The sequence below is a fragment of the Xyrauchen texanus genome, chromosome 1 (assembly GCF_025860055.1).
Source record: "Xyrauchen texanus isolate HMW12.3.18 chromosome 1, RBS_HiC_50CHRs, whole genome shotgun sequence".
Taxonomy (NCBI): Eukaryota; Metazoa; Chordata; class Actinopteri; order Cypriniformes; family Catostomidae; genus Xyrauchen; species Xyrauchen texanus.
In genome coordinates, this window is record NC_068276.1 from 41192846 (window position 1) to 41212371 (window position 19526).

General features: G+C 44.7%; 1 long non-coding RNA gene across 1 annotated transcript; it reads left to right on the forward strand.

The window, feature by feature from the left end:
- The first annotated feature begins 1056 nt into the window (after positions 1-1056).
- On the forward strand, positions 1057-3240 carry LOC127650396 (uncharacterized). Its single transcript, XR_007971440.1, has 5 exons — positions 1057-1147; positions 1328-1408; positions 2121-2143; positions 2298-2362; positions 3213-3240. It is a non-coding gene; the product is annotated as an uncharacterized LOC127650396 (long non-coding RNA).
- Positions 3241-19526: the final 16286 nt, after the last annotated feature.

Sequence of the window (19526 nt, forward strand, 5' to 3'; positions counted from 1 at the left end):
CGTGTGGCAAAGTTTTACCATTTCTTACAGATCACAGTTCTGTTTTAACCTTGAGATCATGACACTTTGCCTCTTTTTTTATTTCTATGTTAATGTTGTAGTTTTATCAAATTATGAGTGTTTTGTGTCAGTTAATGTGGATACAACAGTTCATTTAAGTCATATAATCTGATTGGACAAGCACTGTTACAAGAATACTACAATCATTATGTTGTTACTGAATGTTCCAGTCACCTGAAATCAATTTGATTCTGCAGAGTTACTGAACATCTCCCTGTCCCATCAGACTCTTTAGATTTAATTTAAATGTGTTTACCTGATCCTGTGGTGCCACTGATAGCTTGTGTACTCATAGCTAGCAGCCTCATGGGCTCGGTCCCATAGAAACCAAGAAGTAATTGCATTCACAATGTTAAGAGTAATTCAGAGGTTGCATTTTCCCTCTAAGGTTTATATTTGGTATTTAGGTTATGTTGCATGGTTAATAAAAATATGCATTCCTGTTGACTGCATTACATAATTTGCACAAAAAAAAAAATATATATATATATAAACTTGCTCAACAACTCATTTTTGGCACCAATCTGTGAACATTTCACGCTGAAACAGAAGCTCACATGTGTCCATATGTGAAACCACACTTGCAGCTTCAACCTCTGGGGGTGTTGATTCAAATTTCAGCAAGCAGAGGCCAATTTCAGCAGCAAATTTGCCAAATTCACATGGAGATCAGTTTGTGATCACAGTTCCGACTAATTTTAGAACAATTTTCATCGCTTTATCCCAGACAGCACGTTCAGTCTTACCAACGTTGGCAATTGGAGGGCACCAGCGGCAAAGTATCGGAAGGGGTTTTTCCCCTGCACACCAAAAAAACTTAGGTGGGTAAACCATCGGCAGGATGAATCTACAGCCACTCCAATTCATGCACACTCCGGAGATCGGCGGAGGAACCGTGAGGAACCATTTTGCCGATCCCGCTTCTTTTTTTTTCACATGCTGCTGCTACTAGATCTACGCAACCGTTGGTGAGCTTGTGTAAAATCCGTATGCCCCAACAAACAGACGTCCAAAACAGGGTCAGGAAAAAAGAGATAAAAACGTATGCAATGAAAATGACAAAATGAGTTATGATTAAAAAAAAAAAGTAAGTTATTCACGTATTTGTTGTGAGAAATTTTGTTTAGGTTTTAATGTTATCTGTTTACAAATGAATTTCGAAGCGCGGGCCAAAATCTACTGCATGTCTTTTGAGTATGATTTGCAAATTGACCAAATTCAAGTGTGATTTACAACAGTAAATATTGCCATTTTTTTTTTAACTAAGGGGTCGTTTATGTGGCGCGTGCACGTTTTTATGCGCGTGATCAAGTCTACAGCATCGCCTCGAGAGCCAACGGACTCTCTTGTGAGTATGTTTATCCATTGTTGTTTATCCATTTCAAACTCACAGTTTTCAGGCCAGTATGTGTTTATTTTGTTTTGTGTACTTATTTTTTTATTGAAAAATATTATTTTGTTAGAAAAACGTCGAGTTTTCTGAGAAATGTTTTCAATTAACGGATGACAGAAATTGGCGCCGGAGGATTAACGTTACGTGTGAGACTTGGTTAAGTTAGTTGTTGTTATTAACTAACTGTTGACTTTAGTTTTTAACTGACTGTTAATATGTTCGCGTATTAAATATTTATATATAATAGTTATTTAGACAGTATTTTTAGACATGAGGGTAACTTGTTTTTCTCTTTCAGTCTGAGGAGAGGTAACTGTTAACGTTAAGCAGCCAGGTTAAACTAACTTATAAACGGTCATAAAATTGACGGATTGGCTATTTCCACACAAAAATGACATCTGTCATTTTATAATATTAACCACTTACACTCTGAAGGCATTTATTAATGATTTTATCTAAGTGACATGCTTAAAATTAAAGGCAGCTCTTTTATTGTGCGTTTCTATGGTAAGGTTAAAAGTAGACCTGTCAATCAAACAGCTCAGTTTAGTACAAGCACACAGCCACTACCCTATTTTTTTGGACACACGCCTATTCATAAAATAGAGCCTTTATTAACCTTTGTAATTTAAACAAAATAGAATAATTGTCTTTTCTGTTTTTTCAGTGATCAATTTTCATCTGATTTTTGTAAGTGATCAATCTAGAAGTCATCCTACAGTTCTGATTTGCCATGTTCTTAACATACTGTTTTAGTCAATAAAGATACATTAAAACTTATTAATTCACAAAGGCATTTGCAATATATTTGACTCCTTTTCATGTTTCTTATTTTTCTCAACAGGAGCTACATACACCCCAAAGGCTCTTTTCAGAGCCAATTTTACACAGCGTCTTTGCCTTTGTACAGTACGTATGTGTTTTAATTAACCTCAAACACAACTGAAACACTATCTTTAATTAATCTAGTTAAAGTTATTTTGCACATATATATCGATACACACGTATGTAATAACTTTCCCCTGTTTGCTTGTCTTGATTATTGGCATCCTAAGATTTTTTTTTAACTGCCTGGCACATTCTTGGAGTTTGACTTTTGATTTGTCTTAGATATTCATAATAACATAATTCTCAACATTTGGTAATGACTGTACTGTAATATTGTGTGTCAACAATTGCGAGTAACATATTAATGTTCTTTCTTTAATTTATTTGATTTTACTTCGTCCTCCACTGCCTCCAGAGTTGTTTCCTGGCATCTCTTGTTTTGATATTTGGTAGAATGCATAACGGATGCATATACATGTAGGCTAACTTTTTGGAGATAGTAACGTTAACGGTTAAGTTACACAAGATGTTTCTCAAGCTATCTGGTTAACTTGGCTGCTAACTTACTGTAACATTATATATCTATGGCTAACTTAGAGGATAATACATAAGTAAACTCATTGTAGAAGTGTTTTAAATCAGATATTGTATCCTATGACGTCTGTTGTGGTTAGAAAATGCTACGGGATGTGTTTTCAGCAAGCGTTAATGTTAGCATAATTAGCTTGCCACTTCGCTGGCCATAGCAAGGAGAGTCATAGCAGAGGTGAAGTTCGGCACATATCGTCAATATGGCTGGTTTCTTTTGAATCTGAGGGACCAGTGGTTACATATTAGATCACAACCTGGTCCAATACATATTGATTGCAGGGTTTTCAAATTGTCTATAAACTAATGCTCCCTACATATAATATGATTATCTGTTCCACAGGCAATGTTCAGCCCCACTCATATTCCAGATCCTGTCCAGTTTACAGCTCCAACACAGGTACACAGTGACCATCATCACCCTAATATTTCATCTATAATTTGGTTCTTAGCTGAAGTTCACTTTGATCTCAGTCATGTGAAGTTTGTCATCAGGAACACAATATATGAGCAGATGGATCTAACTAGCCTACTACTCAAACATTACCTTACATACTGAAATCCACTGCTTCATCAATCCCTTATTTAATCAAAATGTATATCCCTGTTTGTTCCCTTCATTTACATGTTTCACAGCAATGTACAGTTACTCCCAACAGCTATTGTATTTACTGGATGTATTTTACACCTGAGATGTGCTGTTGCCGTTTTATATTTTCGAGCCAATTGATTTCGACAAAGAGGAAATACGACGGACTGCAGCTTTAAAGGATTAGTTCACTTTTAAAAAAAAACTTTGGCTTATAATTTACTCACCCCCATGTCATCCAAGATGTCCATGTCTTTCTTTCTTCAGTCGAAAAGAAATTAAGGTTTTTGATGAAAACATTCCAGGATTTTTCTCCATATAATGGACTTCAATGTACCCCAAATGGTTCAAGGTCCAAATGACAGTTTCAGTGCAGCTTCAAATGGCTTTAAACGATACCAGACGATGAATAAGGGTCATATCTAGTGAAACGATCGGTCATTTCAAAAATAAATACAAAAGTTTACGTTTTATAAGCACAAATGCTCGCCTTGCTCTGTTCTGTGATGCGCGTTCGTGGCATCACGTAATACGCAATTACGTTGAAAAGGTCACGCTTCTGTCCTGACGAAAATTTTCTTTTAGCCTTTTTAATATTAAAACACCCAGGATACGCACACAAAATGGGCATTTTAAACGATAAACTGACACAAAGACATTTGAATATGTGTATATGGTCCTCCTTCCTCACATTTGTAAACACTGACTCGGTACATCTGCCGACGTCAAGCATGACCTTTTGAACGTCATTGCATATTACGTGAGTCACGAACACGTAGTCACTAGAGTAGCTGGCTGCCTGTTTCGGTTTTAAGGGTAGGAAGAAAAGTCTCTCTCTGTGTAGGCTAGGCTGTGCAGAGTGCAAAAAAGGCTGCCCTCATTCGTATGGTCATTCTGACTGAATCCGATATGATCTGACACTGATTACCTGAAAGAATCATTAATCTTTGTTTTAACCTTTTTAAGCTTTGTGTTTCAAGTGTCTGTGAACACCAACATGCCGCAGTGTCGTGAAACCCCTCTATCCCGTCCAGGCCTTCCACACAGGACCCCTCAAAGTAAGACATATTTTAGTGTATGATGTGTTTTATGTGTCTGTACTTCTTACTCTGTGTTATGGTAGGCTAGAGGCTGACAGAGTAGTCACTACAGTAGCTGGCTGCCTGTTTCAGTTTTAATTTGGGTAGGAAGTCTCTGTCTCTCTCTCTCTCACAGTTTTATTAAAAAAACAAGACACACTCATACTTTGTATTTTTGTTAACAAATATTTTTATGTTTTCCACAGGTCATAGATCTGCCAGATCAGCTCCTGCTGGATGCACAGGTATCTTTTCTGACTTGTCTTTATAGAAACAATCAAACAAAGATATAGACTTTTGTGCTACTGTCTTATTTTTTCCCCCTGTTGCTCTATTTTTTTTTTTGTTTTGTTTAGGTGCTTTGTTAAGAAATCCTGCCCAACACAATTCCACTGAGGCAGATGTAGAGATGACTGTGAGAAACTGGCTGCGGCTGAGCAGGGACAGGAATGGGGGGCAGCAAAGGCGGGGCGAGCAAGCATCTTAAAGTGAAATAATTGATTGGACTGATTTTTCTTGATTGAATATTTTGGAGGGAATTTCTTATTTTTGTTGTAGTTTTCTATGTTTGATTTGTTGAGTGTTAAAATAAATGATGCTGAAAAACAGCAAAAACAAAGTAAAAAAAAATTTTTCAAGTTCATCTCCCGGTGTCCTATTTTGTTATTTCTCCCGGAAAACCTGTATTTCCTCCTGTAGCCTAATTTGCATGACCATCAAACTTAATTTTAAAATCACTGATCCATTTTTTTTTTCTGTTAGACTGACATTTTCCAGGTGGTCAGATTGTGTATGAAATACACCCTACACATAAAAACAATCACTTACTTTAAATTTAAACTTTTTTTATTATAAAACCTGCCATCTCAAAAATAATGAAGTGGCTGCAGACTGCGCAGCCACGGAGTCTCGCATGCAAGTGGGCTAGTTGCCTACTTCTCAATTTTCAAACTGTTAGGGAAGAAATTTTATGATTACACATCACATAAACTGTTATTGAGTGTTGTTGATACACAATAGGAAACTTGTGTCCTTGGAACACAATCTGACAGCAGTAAGCCTAAACAAATCAATAAGACATAACGGTGAGATCCTACTAGAGCGGCGAAAAGCATTCAGACGCCTCGCTCCCTTTGACTTAACACTGGAACAGCTGATTTTCAAGCATGCTGTGGCGTTTCCAGCGATGCAGCCGAAAATCAGCTGTTCCAGTGTTGTCAATGGGAGAGCAGGCGACCGAATGCTTTCCTCGCTCTATTAGGATCGCGCCGCATAGGTCATAATAATTATTTCGGGTTTACGTTGGCTCACGGTCGGCAATCATGTCGGGTTTACGTTGGCTCACGGTCGGCGATCATTCTAATGCCACCATCTTCCCGATATCTTGCCAATTAGCTACCGATCTCCATAAGACATCTCACCGAGGCACTTTATGTCGGGCAGGCACACGCGCCCCAACGTCGGCAAGACCTAATTTGTTGTCTGGGATAGGTATGTGTTTGAGTAAAAAAAAATATTTTTTATTATTATTCTATAAATTACTGACAACATTTTTTCCCAAATTCCAAATAAAAATATTGTCATTTAGAGCATTTATTTTCTGAAAATGGCAACTGGTCATAATAACAAAAAAGATGCAGTTTTCAGACCTTGAACAATGCAAAGAAAACATCTTGGGTTACATGTGTAACCCTTGTTCCCTGAAAAAGGCGGAACGAGATGTTGCGCTGCTAAGCGCTAGGGGAACAATCTTGCATTGTGAGCAGCTGTGAATTTGTGTGAAACACGTCAATGAACATTGACCTGAATTTATAGCCTCGGCTGGTGAAGATCATTAGATGCACCTGTGGCCAGGCTATAAAATAGAGGCGTCACCAGCGTGTCGACAGATACCTTTTTCTGAAGAGCAGTCCTGGGACGTCCCAGTGCGGCAAAGCAGCGCAACATCTCGTTCCGCCTTTTTCAGGGAACAAGGGTTACACATGTAACCTGAGACGTTCCCTTTACAAAAGGCTTCACTACAATGTTGCACTGCTAAGCGCTAGGGGAACGCAATACCCACGCCGCCGCACTTGGGGCTGTCCGGACCCCTACGGTTGTGCAGTGTACTCACAAAAACACGAGAGGTCTCAGACATGAGCTTGAGATGTCGGCTCAAGGGCATAGGAGCCCGGAGTAGCATAAACATCCAAGCCATTCATTTTTGATGAATGTGTGCGGAGAGGATCAGCCTGCCGCATCACAAACTTGTTCAGGCATGAGCTGAGATGTCGACTCAAGGACATAAGAGTCCGGAGTAGCAAAGCATCTAACCCATAAAGTTCGATGAATGTGTGCGAAGAGAACCCTATCGCAACACAAACTTGTCATAAAAACTGATGAATGTGAGCGGAGAGGACCAGCCTGCCGCATCATAAACTTGTTCAGTTATGAGCTGAGATGTCGACTCAAGGGCATAGGAGCCCGGAGTAGCATGAACATCCAAACAATAGAATCTGATGAATGTGTGCGGAGAGGACCAGCCTGCCGCATCACAAACTTGTTCAGGCATGAGCCTGTCATAAAAACTGAAGAATGTGCGCGGAGAGGACCAGCCTGCCGCGTCACAAACTTGTTCAGGCATGAGTTTGGGATGTCGACTCAAGGACGTAAGAATCCGGAGTAGCAGAAACATCTAACCCATGAAGACTGATGAACGTGTGTGGAAAGGACCAGCCTGCCGCATCACGAATGTGTTCAGGCACGAGCCTGCCATAAAAAACCGAAGAATGTGCGCGGAGAGGACCAGCCTGCCGCGTCACAAACCCGTTCAGGCATGAGCTTGGGATGTCGACTCAAGGACGTAAGAGCCCGGAGTAGCATGAACATCCAAACTATAAAATCTGATGAATGTGTTGAGAGGACCAGCCTGCCGCATCACAAACCTGCTGCAGAGGGACCCCTCTAGCCAAGGCTTTAGAGGCGGTGACCCCTCTGGTGGAGTGAGCCCTGACACCTACTGGCGAAGCTTGACCGCGCGCTCATAGGCCAGGGCAATAGCATCCCTCACCCAATGTGACATAGTCTGCTTGGTAGCGGCTGTCCCCCTGTTGCGGCCCCCAAAGCAGACAAACAATTGCCCAGACTTACGCCACTGGCTAGTGCGGTGGACATAAGTTTGAAGGGCACGGACTGGGCAGAGTCCGTGAAGACTTTCCTGTTCCGGCGTTAAAAACGGCGGGGAGCAGAAGGCTTCCAGAGTGACAGGGTGCAGTGTCGAAAAAGGCACCTTAGGAAGGTAGTCAGGATGAGGATGCAGGATAGCTTTGGCCATACCTGGGGTAAACTCTAAACAGGCCGGAAAAACAGACAGAGCCTGTAGATCCCCGTTTCTCTTAAGAGAGGTAATCGCCACAAGAAAAACCAGCTTGAGAGTCAGAAGTCTATCAACGCTGACTCTAGAGGTTCAAAGGGGGTTTCGGCCAGACCCTCCAGGACTATTGCTAAGTCCCATGAGGGAGTTCTGGTCCTAACAAGGGGCCTCAGTCGCCTGGCTCCACGAATGAAGCGAACGAGAAGAGGGTGCCTCCCCAAAGGCGCCCCGTCCATCAAGGCGTGGCAAGCCGAAATGGCGGCCACATAAACCCTGAGAGTAGCGGGGCATATGCCTGCTGACAGTTTTTCCTGCAGAAAGTCCAGAACTGAAACAATTTGGCAGTGAACTGGATCTGCACCATGTAAACTGCACCACCTTTCGAAGACACCCCATTTATTGGTGTAGATTCTTCTGGTGGAGGGAGCCCTAGCACTAAGAATGGTCTCGATAACTTCAGGTGACAGCCCTGTGTTCCTCAGTTGGTACCCTTCAGGGGCCAAACATGAAGTTTCCACAATTCGGGCCGGGGATGAAATATCGTCCCCTGTGCCTTAGACAGAAGGTCCCTCCTGTCCGGAATCGCCCAAGGCGAGCCGTCGAGGAGAGATATAATTTCTGAGAATCAAATCCTATTCGGCCAGTGAGGCGCTATCAGTAAGAGGCAAGACCCTTGCTGGCGAACTCTGGCTAAGACTCCCGGGAGCAGAGAAACCGGGGGAAAAGCATACAGACACATTCTGGGCCATGTATGCGCCATCGCGTCCAGACCCAGGGGGGCTGGGTGACTCAGAGAGAAGTAGAGTGGACATTGCGCAGTCTCTTGAGAGGCGAAGAGGGCCACTTCTGCTCTGTAAAATCGCTCCCAAATTTGTTGTACTACCTCGGGGTGGAGTTTCCACTCGCCCCTCAGTATGTTCTGTCTGGACAGCAAATCTGCTCCCACATTTAGGCGTCCAGGGATGTAAATTGCCCTGAGTGACAGGAGCTTGCCCTGGGCCCAAAGGAGAATCCGACGTGTCAGCAAATTCAGGTGGCGAGAGCGTAGACCTCCTTGATGGTTTATGTAGGAGACTGCTGCTGTGTTGTCCACCCGCACAAGGACATGGCAGCCTCTGAGATGTTGGAGGAAGTATTTCAGGGCCAGAAATACCGCCATCAGCTCGAGGCAGTTGATGTGCCAATCGAGCTGATGACCCTCCCATTCCCCTAGGGCTGGACGACCACTTAAGATCGCACCCCAACCCGTCAGGGAGGCGTCTGTCGTTAGCATCCTGCGACGACATGACGCACCGAGAGTGGGACCCAAGGTAAGGAACCGGGGTCTGAGCCACATAGAAAGGGAATGAAGCGCTCGGCGCGTAACCCTTATTTGCCTTAGGGGACTGGCCTTTGGATGAAATCCCCTGGCTTTTAGCCACAGCTGAAATGGTCTCATATGGAGAAGGCCCAAAGGAATAACCGTGGACGCAGACGCCATGAGACCTAGTATTCGTTGATACTGAAGAACAGTGCAACTTTGACCTAGCCTGAGATTGCTCAGGGAGTTCAGGATGGAGCTGACACGAGCGGGAGACAACCGTGCCCGCATCGTGAACGAGTTCCATATAATCCCTAGATAGGTAATTTCCTGGGTTGGAGCAAGAACGCTCTTCTGGACGTTGAGTCTCAGACCCAGAGAACCTAGATGAGCCAAGACGATATCCCTGTGCTGTACTGCCAGTTCTTGAGATTGTGCTAGTATCAGCCAGTCATCTAAATAATTCAGAATGCGGATGCCCTGGAGTCGCAAAGGAGCCAGTGCTGCATCCATGCATTTCGTGAATGTGCGGGGTGATAGGGCTAGGCCGAATGGAAGAACCTGATACTGGAAGGCTTCGTCCCCGAAAGCGAACCTCAGGAACTTCCTGTGCTGTGGCAGAATTCCAATATGGAAATATGCATCCATGAGATCGATCGTGACCAGCCAATCGTAACGTTGGATCTGAGACACGACCGACTTGACAGTTAGCATCTTGAACTTGAGCACCCTGACTGAGCGGTTCAAGCCTCGAAGATCTAGAATCGGACGCAACCCCCCACCCTTCTTGGGAACCAGGAAGTATCTGCTGTAATAGCCTGACTCTTTCTCTGGAGGGGGAACATGTTCTATGGCCCCTTTTGCCAAGAGATTCTGCAGTTATTTCCACAGTAGACATGCCTGCTCCGGTCTTACGGTAGTGGGAACCACGCCGTTGAAACGCGGAGGGCGGCGAGCGAATTGAATTCTGTAGCCTTTTTCTACTGTCTTTAGAACCCACATAGAAATACCTGGCAGAAGTTTCCACGCTGCCAGGTTCTCTGAGATGGGTACTAATTTCAACACTTCCTGTTGAGGGGGTGTTGAGTGTTCCGTGTCCTGGACTAAGGCAGGAAGCAACGGTACACCCAACTCTTCGTTGGAAGCCTCTATCACCCGAAACACCAAAGGCGGCGGGAGTGAAGAGGTTTCGTGAGGGTATCGGGAGGGCCGAAATGGATGATACACGCGCCCCGTCTCGAAGGGAACTACCCTCACAAAGTTGGGCACAAGAACGTCAGGGCTTCTTTCTTTTAGAGATCACAGCCCTGAGGTCCTTCTTGGGCGGCTGCTGAGGGCGACGAGCCTGTCCCCAGTCCCTACGAGGGGGAGCACGACTCGCCACGCTCTGTTTCTGAGCCTCTCTCCTAGCAGAGGCGGGGCGAGACTGGGTGGCCGACGGCCCCACCCCCTGAGTGCGGCGAGGAAGAAACTGCCCAAAGGCTTCCTCATGGCTTTTCGCCTCTTGGAATCTGGAGATAACCGTATTCATGGCGTCTCCGAAGAGACCAGAAGGCGAAACCGGGGCGTCGATTAGGAAAACTTTGTCCCTATCTCGGATGCCTGACAGGTTAAGCCATAAATGCCTCTCCGTGCTGACTAAAGCGGACATAGACCGGCCAATGGCACGGGCTGACTGCTTGGTCGCGCGGACAGACAAATCCGTAGCTCGACGAAGCTCTGAAAAGGCCTCTTCGTCGAGAGTTTTCCCCGCACTCAGATCTTTTAGCAGGTCAGCCTGGTACGCCTGTAACACAGCCATGGTGTGCAGCGCAGCACCAGCCTGACCTGCCGCTTGATAAGCCCTCCCCACTAGCATGGAGGTAGTCCTGCATGGCTTAGAGGGGAGAGCAGGTTTTTTCAAGGACGATGCCGAACCCGGCGAGAGATAACCCGCAAGTGTCTCTTCGACCGGCGGCATCCTCGAATACCCTCGCGCCTCAGCACCCACGATAGTCGAATATAACGACGTCGAGGGCACGTGAACGCGCGAGGTATAAGGGTTCCTCCACGAACGAGCAAGCTCATCGTGGAGGTCATCAAAGAAGGGAAGGGACTGATGAGGTGTTCCCTTCCCTTGGCCATCAGACAGAAATCTATCCTCTAATTTGGAGCGTTTGGGGGTTTCTGGGTCACGTGGCCAGTCTAATTGAAGTCTGGCCACAACACGAGTCACCACATCGAGTAACTCCTCAGAGGATTTTGCATCCTGCTTTGAGTGCTCTGATGTGGGTAACTCGAAATCTATAGACCCAAGGGAATCGAGGTCCCCCTCCTGAACTGAAGAGGCGCCGGAGCGCGCTTCAAGAACACGAGAAGGACCAGCCGGATCTGGGGAGAGAGTGAGCGAAAGGGACGCACCCGTCTCTCGCTCCTCAGCCAGATCCATACGAGAGCCCCGCGAATGAAGTGCGGGTGCTGGCTCTCGGAAGTAAGCGAGGCGAGCGCGAAGCATCCTGACCGAAAGAAGGTCACAATGCGCGCACCCGCCCCGCCCCAACGCGAGAGCCGCGTGCTCTTCCCCCAAACAAACAAAAGCAAAACTCATGCGTGTCCTTGTTCGTCATGAGACGTTGACAAGGAAACACGCACCGTTTGCTCTGTTTCTTCGTCATTTTCTCTTTTTTTCTCTTTTTTCTTTTTATATATATATATATATATATATATATATATATATATATATATATATATATATATATATATATATATATACTCTTTCAGAGTAGAGAGAGAAAGAAAGAAAGTTCTGCGCACTGCCTAACGATTTCTAACTCCTAACAAAGAGGGAAGAAAGTTTTCTAGCAGGTTGTGAGACACACAGCATGGTATGCTCTGAATGAAAAATATCTGTTGACACGCTGGTGACGCCTCTATTTTATAGCCTGGCCACAGGTGCATCTAATGATCTTCACCAGCCGAGGCTATAAATTCAGGTCAATGTTCATTGACGTGTTTCACACAAATTCACAGCTGCTCACAATGCAAGATTGTTCCCCTAGCGCTTAGCAGCGCAACATTGTAGTGAAGCCTTTTGTAAAGGGAACAAGTTTATATTCAATTTTTAAACAACACACATGTTTTAACTTAGGAAGAGTTCAGAAATCAATATTTTTTTTGAGTGGCTAATACATAGACTGGTACCATCTGTTTAATTTTATTCTATTTATTGATAATGTTCTCAAACTATATTTCAGCTGTATTATTTCACATTGTCTTACATTTGGTTTCTTTTGTTTCTCTTCCCTGAGTTGGCAGGCAGTGTCGTGGCTTCAGAAAGTGGGGCAAGTTAGAGAATAAGCACGACTGTCCAAGCTTCCTTTCTGTCCTTGGTGCTACTGCAGCTGGTCTTGCGAGAAAATAATTATTGTTGTTATTTTTGTTTTGGATATATGTTAATATTAAAGTTTGGTTAAATGGTAATTTTAATTTATTTGTGAATCTCTCTCTCTCTCTCTCTCTCTCTCTCTCTCTCTCTCTCTCTCTCTCTCTTTCTCTCATTTCCGGTGCACATTGGGTGCATTTGGGTGTGTGTGGAGATTCGTAAGGGGAGAAGGGTGACTGTTATTTACTTTATTTATTTATTTTTTCATCTTTAAGATTTGGAGTATAATAGTTGGTTAGGTAAATTTGAGTAAAGTTTTTTGGGACGGTGTTAGGATGGCGTCGTTCCCAAATGGGGGAGAGCCACCGCCACCTGTGTCTCTGCGTAATGGTATCAGGTGTGTTCCCGCGCCAGGTGTGGAGGTGGAAGATGTGCAGGTTTTGGATGATACATACACATTGCAGGAGATTAACAACTTTTTGGATGCAACATTTGGAAAAGTAGTGGAAGTTACCGATTTTTTTCCAGACATGGATAAATTCATTGGGTCAGTGTTGTTGCTACTGAAAACCGTCAGTTACGAAGCCTTGGGAAAAAAAAAAAGAGATATCGTCTGAAGAAAATGATAACAAGGTTAAGGAAGGATAAAATGCATGCTTTGAAAAAGTAAAATGAAGAGGTTGCACATGGTGATCTCTAAACTTTGTGTGTCATATTTGTACCTGTCCTGTCTCTTTTATTTCTTTTTTCTTATGGGGCTTTTAAGGGTGGGCTCCTTGAATATAAATGGAGGTAGAGATAGGACAAAACTGGCAATGGTTTCAGAGTTTCTTCAAATGAATCGGGTTGATGTAGCTTTTTTACAAGAAACCCATACTGATACTGACAATGAAAATGAATGGAGCATGTGGTGGGAAGGGAAGCTCACTTTAAGTCATGGGACAAATAACAGCGCAGGGGTAGCCATTTTATTTTCAAAAAATATCAATGTTAATATTTTAGCTGTAGATGAGGTCATAAAAGGTAGACTGTTGTTAAATAAGATTGAGGTTGGAGGACTGGTATTTGTGTTAATTAATGTTTATGCCCCAAACAATGGGTCGGAGAGGATGGAATTTTTTATGAAAATGACGAGGTTAATTAAGACAATTGATAGTAATGTGTGTATTGTTGTGGGAGGAGATTTTAATTGCACCACAGACTTTACAATCGATAGAAATGGTGAAGAGCCACATTTTCAATCAAGTATGATGTTGACAAAAGTTTTAAATGAATTTGAATTACTAGATGTGTGGAGAATGATGAATAAAAGAGCTAGAAAATATACTTGGATTAAAGTAAATGATAATAGAGTCAGTGGTGCAAGATTAGATAGATTTTATTTGGGTAAAGTATGGAATAATCGGGTGACAAATGCTTCTATTTTACCTAATGGGTTTTCAGACCATCACATGGTTATTTTTTATTTGAATTTAAAAAATATGTCAAAACGTATTTATTACTGGCATTGTAATGTTAAATTGCTACAAGACATACATTTTTGTGATTCTTTTAAATTGTTTTGGAAGAACTGGAAAATGAAGAAAGATTTGTTTGAGAATCTCAGTCAGTGGTGGGATGTAGGTAAAGTTAATATAAGGATTTTGTGTCAGAATTATTCATCTCATATTGGATCGGTGGTGAAGGAAACTGTGAAAAGACTACTTTTAGAGCTGGACATTTGTAATAATAATGAACTTGTGCATGATGATGCTCTTCAAGGGAAAAATAAAGAACTTAGGTCTTTTTTTACAAGAACAAGTAAAGACAGCATTAATAAGGGTAAGATTTTGCTCTATTAAAGACATGGACACCCCTAGCGCATATTTTTTTCAATCTTGAAAAAAAGTACAATGCAAAAGCAAATGTTCCCTTTACAAAAAGCTTCACTTTGATGCTGCGCTGCTAAGCGCTACGGGGAACAACTCTAGCTGTGAACCGAGCTGAAATAGTGTGTGTAACACGTCAATGAACATTGACTGGAATTTATAGCCTCAGTTGATGTAATCATTAGATGCACCTGTGGCCAGGCTATAAATGGATACGTCACCAGGTGTCGTCAGAAACTCTTTTTTCAGAGCGATTCTGTTTCTGTGTGTTTCACAAACCCTGTCAAAACTTTCTTTCCTCTGTTAGGAGTTAGAATCAGTTAGGCAGTGTTCAGTGAACGTTGTTCTCTTTTCTTCTCTCTTCTGTTTAGAAAATATTATATATATATATATATATATATATATATATATATATTTCTAAAAAAAGAAAGAAAAAAAGAGAGAATGACTGAAAGCCGCAAATGGTGCTTGTTCCCCTCTTCTTGCTCTATAGCTGAAGAGGACACACATCAGTTTTTGCTGTGGTTGTTTGGGGGTAAGAGCACGCTGCTCTCGCGTTGCAGCAGGGCGGGTGCGAGCACTGCGATTTGCTTTAACAGGCAGAGTGCTTCGTGCTCGCCTCGCTTGCTTCCAGGAGTCAGCACTCACGAAAAAGAAAAAAAGAAAGATTGTTCGTGGGGCTCTTGCATGGATTTGGCTGAGGAGCAAGAGACGGGTTGATCCCTTTCTCTCACTCTCTCCCCAAACCCAGCTGGTCCTTCACATGATCTCGAAGCGCGTTCCGACGCTTCTTCGGATCATGAGGAGGATCGCGATTCTCTTCCCGCCTCCGAGCTTTCCGTCCACGATCAAAAAATCTACGGAGGAATTGCTTGATGTTGTTACTCAAGTGGTTGCCAGATTGGACTGGCCACGCGAAAAAGAGACACCAAACCCTCCAAATTAGGGGATAGATTTTATCTTCCAGTCTAAGAAAGGGAACGCCTCATGAGTCCATTCCCTTCTTTGATAACCTCCATGAAGAGCTTTTTCGCTCATGGAGGAACCCCTAAAAAAAATAAATAAATAAATAAATAAATAATAATGAAAAAAATATATATATTTTCTTCCCGTGTTCACATACCCTCGACGTCATTATATTCGACCATCGTGGGTGCTGAGGCACGGGGGTATTCAGTGATGCCGCCGGTCGAAGAGACGCTTGCGGGCTATCTCTCGCCGGGCTCGGCATCGTCACTTAAAGGGTAACTAAACCCTAAACCAACTTTTTTTAGTTAATGATCTGTAAGCATGGGGCTTTATTAGTACTGGTCATTGATTCAAGTAATTTTTTTGACATTTGTGTATAAAGTGTTTTAATTCTACAATATATGGTGTAAAAACGTCTGAGTGCTGCCCTCTTCAGGTTGAACGGTGGCTACTGCAGTTGAATTTTCCTATTGGCTGTTGCGGTACTTTGTGACGTAAGTGGTGACAGCTGACGTAAGCAGGTTCCAGCTCACCATGCCAGATTCATGTACATGTCGTCTTGCGACCGTGTGAGGAATAATAATAACATAGAGTCTGACAGCAGCTGTCAATTAATCCGTCACTACGAGTCTCAGGTGCCCCCGCTCAGCCCCGCTCTCGGTTCGTTCCCTCTATCCCCGCCGGGGTCTGCCCACTTTTCCTGCATTTTCAAATATTTCTAGTGGGTGGAGTCAGACTCTGAGCAGGTGTTTAGTTACCCTTTAAGAAGCCCTCTCTCCCCTCAAAGCTTTGTAGGACAACCTCCACTTTAGTGGGATGGGCTTATGAAGCAGAAGGTCAGGCTGGTGCTGCTCTGCACACCATGCTGTTTTACAGGCGTACCAGAATGACCTCCCGGATGACCTGAGTGTGGGTTCTGCACTTGACGAGCAAGCCTCAGACCCGCCTCAGTCCTGTCTGAACGGAGGCTCAAAAGCAAAGCGTGGCGAGTCATGCTCCTCCTCCCAGGGATTGGGGACAGTCTCGCCTCCCTCGCCAGCCCCGAAGCAAGACCTCAGGGCTATCATTTCTAGTAAGAGAAAACCCTGACGGTCTTGCGCCTAGATTAGGGAGTAGCTCCCCTCGGGACAGGGCGCATGCTTCACTTCACCCCTCCCGGTACCCCCTCGAAGCCCCTCCATTCCCGCCACCTCTTGGTGTTTCGGGTTGCAGAGGCTTCCGTCAAAATTGGGTGTTTTCGCTGTTCCTGCATTTTATTCAGGACACGAAACACCCGACAACCCCTCAACAGGAAGTGTTCAAATATAATACCCATCTCAGAGATCCTGGCAGCGTGGAAACTTCTGCCGGATATATTCTTCTCTGTGGGTCCTATAAGGGCGTCAGGATTTAATTCACTCGCCGCTTTTCCGTGTTTCAACAGCGTGTTCTCACTACCGTAAACCGGATTTCTTTTTTTGTAAAAACAAAAAACTCAATCTCCTGGTTAAAGGGGCCATGGTATGTGTTCCCCTTCCAGAGAGAGAGTTAGGTTATTACATTAAATACTTCCCGTTTCCCATGGAGGGTGAGGGGTGGCGTCTGGCTTAGATCTTAAAGCTTGAACTACCCGTGGGTGTTCAAGTCCAAGATGATGCCTGTCAAGACGGTCGTGTCTCAAGCCCTACAACTCGTTTGGCTGGTCACCATCGATCTTATGACGCACTTCTATACTTCATTTAGAAGTTCTGCCACAACATGGAAAGTTCCTGAGGTTCACTTCCAGGGGCGAAGTCTTCCAGGGTCAGGTTCTTTCACTCAGCCTAGCCCTTTTTACCCGCACATTCACAATGCATGATGTAGCGCTGGCTCCTTGCGACTCCGGGGCATCTGCATTCTGAATTACGTAGACGACTGGCTGATCCTAGCGCAGTTCCAGGAACTGGCAGTTCAGCACAGAGACATCGTCTTAGCTCATCTGTTTCTCTGGGGTTGAGGCTCAACGCCAAGAAAAGCGTCCTCTCTCCCACTCAGAACACTGTCTATCGGGGCATCGTATGGAGTTCAATCACAATGCGGGCACAACTGTCTCCCGCTAGTATTGAGTCCATTCAGATCACCCTGAGCAAAGTCAGGCTAGGTCAAGGTTGCACTGTTATCAGTATCAACGATTTCCAGGTCTCAGGGCGAACGCGTCCACGGTGATCCCTCTGGACCTTCTGCTCATGAGACCGTTTTTGTTGTGGCCAAAAGCCAGGGGATTTCTTCCAAGGGCCAAAACCCCTAGGCTATATAGGGTTACGCGCCTCAGGCTTCGTTCCCTTCCTATGTGGTTTAGACCCCGGTTTTCTGCCTTGGGTCCCACTCTAGGTGCGTCTTGTTGTCGCAGGCTGCTAACGACAGATGCCTCCCTCATGGGTTTGGTACATTAAGTGGTCGTCCAGCTTAAGGGGATAGGAGGGTCGTCAGCTCGGTTGTCACAGTCACTGTCTCGGGTTGATGGCTGTATTTCTGGCCCTGAAATACCTCCTCCTGAGGCTGCCATGTCTTGGTGCGGGTGGACAATACAGCGGTAGCCTCTTACATAAATCATCAAGGAGACCACGTTCTTGTCAGCTGTATTTCTGACACGTTGGGTTCTCCTTAGGGCCCAGGGCAAGCTCAAGTCACTCGGGTCAGTTATATCCCTGGATGCCCGTATATGGGAGCAGATTTACGGTGCAGACAGAAAATACCAACGGGGGAGTTAAGAACTCCACCCTAAGGTAGTAGTTGCCCAGAGTTCGCCAGCAAGGGTTTTTGCCTCTTACTGATAGCACCACGCTGGCCGAACAGGGCTTGGTTCTCGGAGCTAATCTCTTCCCTCGATGGCTCGCCTTGGGCGATTCCGAACAGGAAGGATCTTCTATCTCAGGCACAGGGCAATATTTCATCCCTGCCCGAAATTGTGGAATCTTTCATGTTTGGCCCCTAAGGGTACCAACTGAGGGACACAGGGCTCTCTCCTGAGGTTATCGAGACCTTTTTAAATGCCGGGCTTTTTCCACTTGGAACAAGTTTGGGTGAGATCTTAGGGCAGAAGAGGACCTCTTTGCCTCTATGAATAGCGCAATGTCTCCTCTACTTCTCCCTGAAATCACCCAGCCCCCTTGGGTCTGGATGTTAAGACACATACATGACCCAGAATGCGTCTGTATGCATTTCCCCGGTTTCTCTGCTCCCGGGAGTCTTGGCAATGTTCACCAGCAAGGGTCTTGCCTCCTATTAATGGTGCTGTGCTGGCCGAACAGGATATGTTTCTCAGAGTTAATTCCTCTCCTCGACGGCTCGCCTTGGGCGATTCCGAACAGGGAGGACCTTCTCATCCTTGGCCCGAATTGTGAAACCTTTCATGTCTGGCCCCTAAGGGTACCGGTTCACAGGGTTTTCTCTTGAGGTTATCGAGACCATTTCAAGTGCTAGGGCTCCCTCCACTTGGAACTGATCTGGGTAGATTTTACAGGGCAGAAGAGGACCTCTTCGCCTCTGTTGATAGCGCAATGTCTCCTCTACTTCTACCCGAGTCGCCCAGAAACCCCATGGAGGGGCTGATCGTAGTAACGCATTCATAGCACAAATGCACCTGCATGCGTTTCCATCTACTAAAGTTCTTATTACAGAACCAGCTAACTGCCAGTTTGCTTCAGTTCTGGATTTTCTGTAGAAAGAACTGTCAGCGGGCACTTGCCTCGCCACTGCCAGGTTCTATGTGGCCACTGCGGTTTGCCACGGCTTGGTGGGCGGGGTGCCCTCAAAGAGGCATCCTCATTATTGCCCGGTCCTACGAGGCATGCGGTCATGCTTCGCCAGTAGGTTTTAGGGCACACTCTACCAGAGGGCTCTCCTCCTCTAAAACATTGGCTAGAGGTCTCCCTCTGCAGCAAGTTTGTGATGCGGCAGGTTGTCCTCTCCGCACACATTCATTAGATTTTTATAGTTTGGATGTTCTGCCACGCCGGGCTCTTATGCCCTTGAGTCGACATCTCAAACTCATGTCTGGACAAGTTTGTGATGCGGCAGGCTGGTCCTCTCCGCTCACATTCATCAGTTTTTATGACTAGTTTGTGTTGCGATAGGGTTCTCTTCGCACACATTCATCGAACTTTATGGGCTAGATGCTT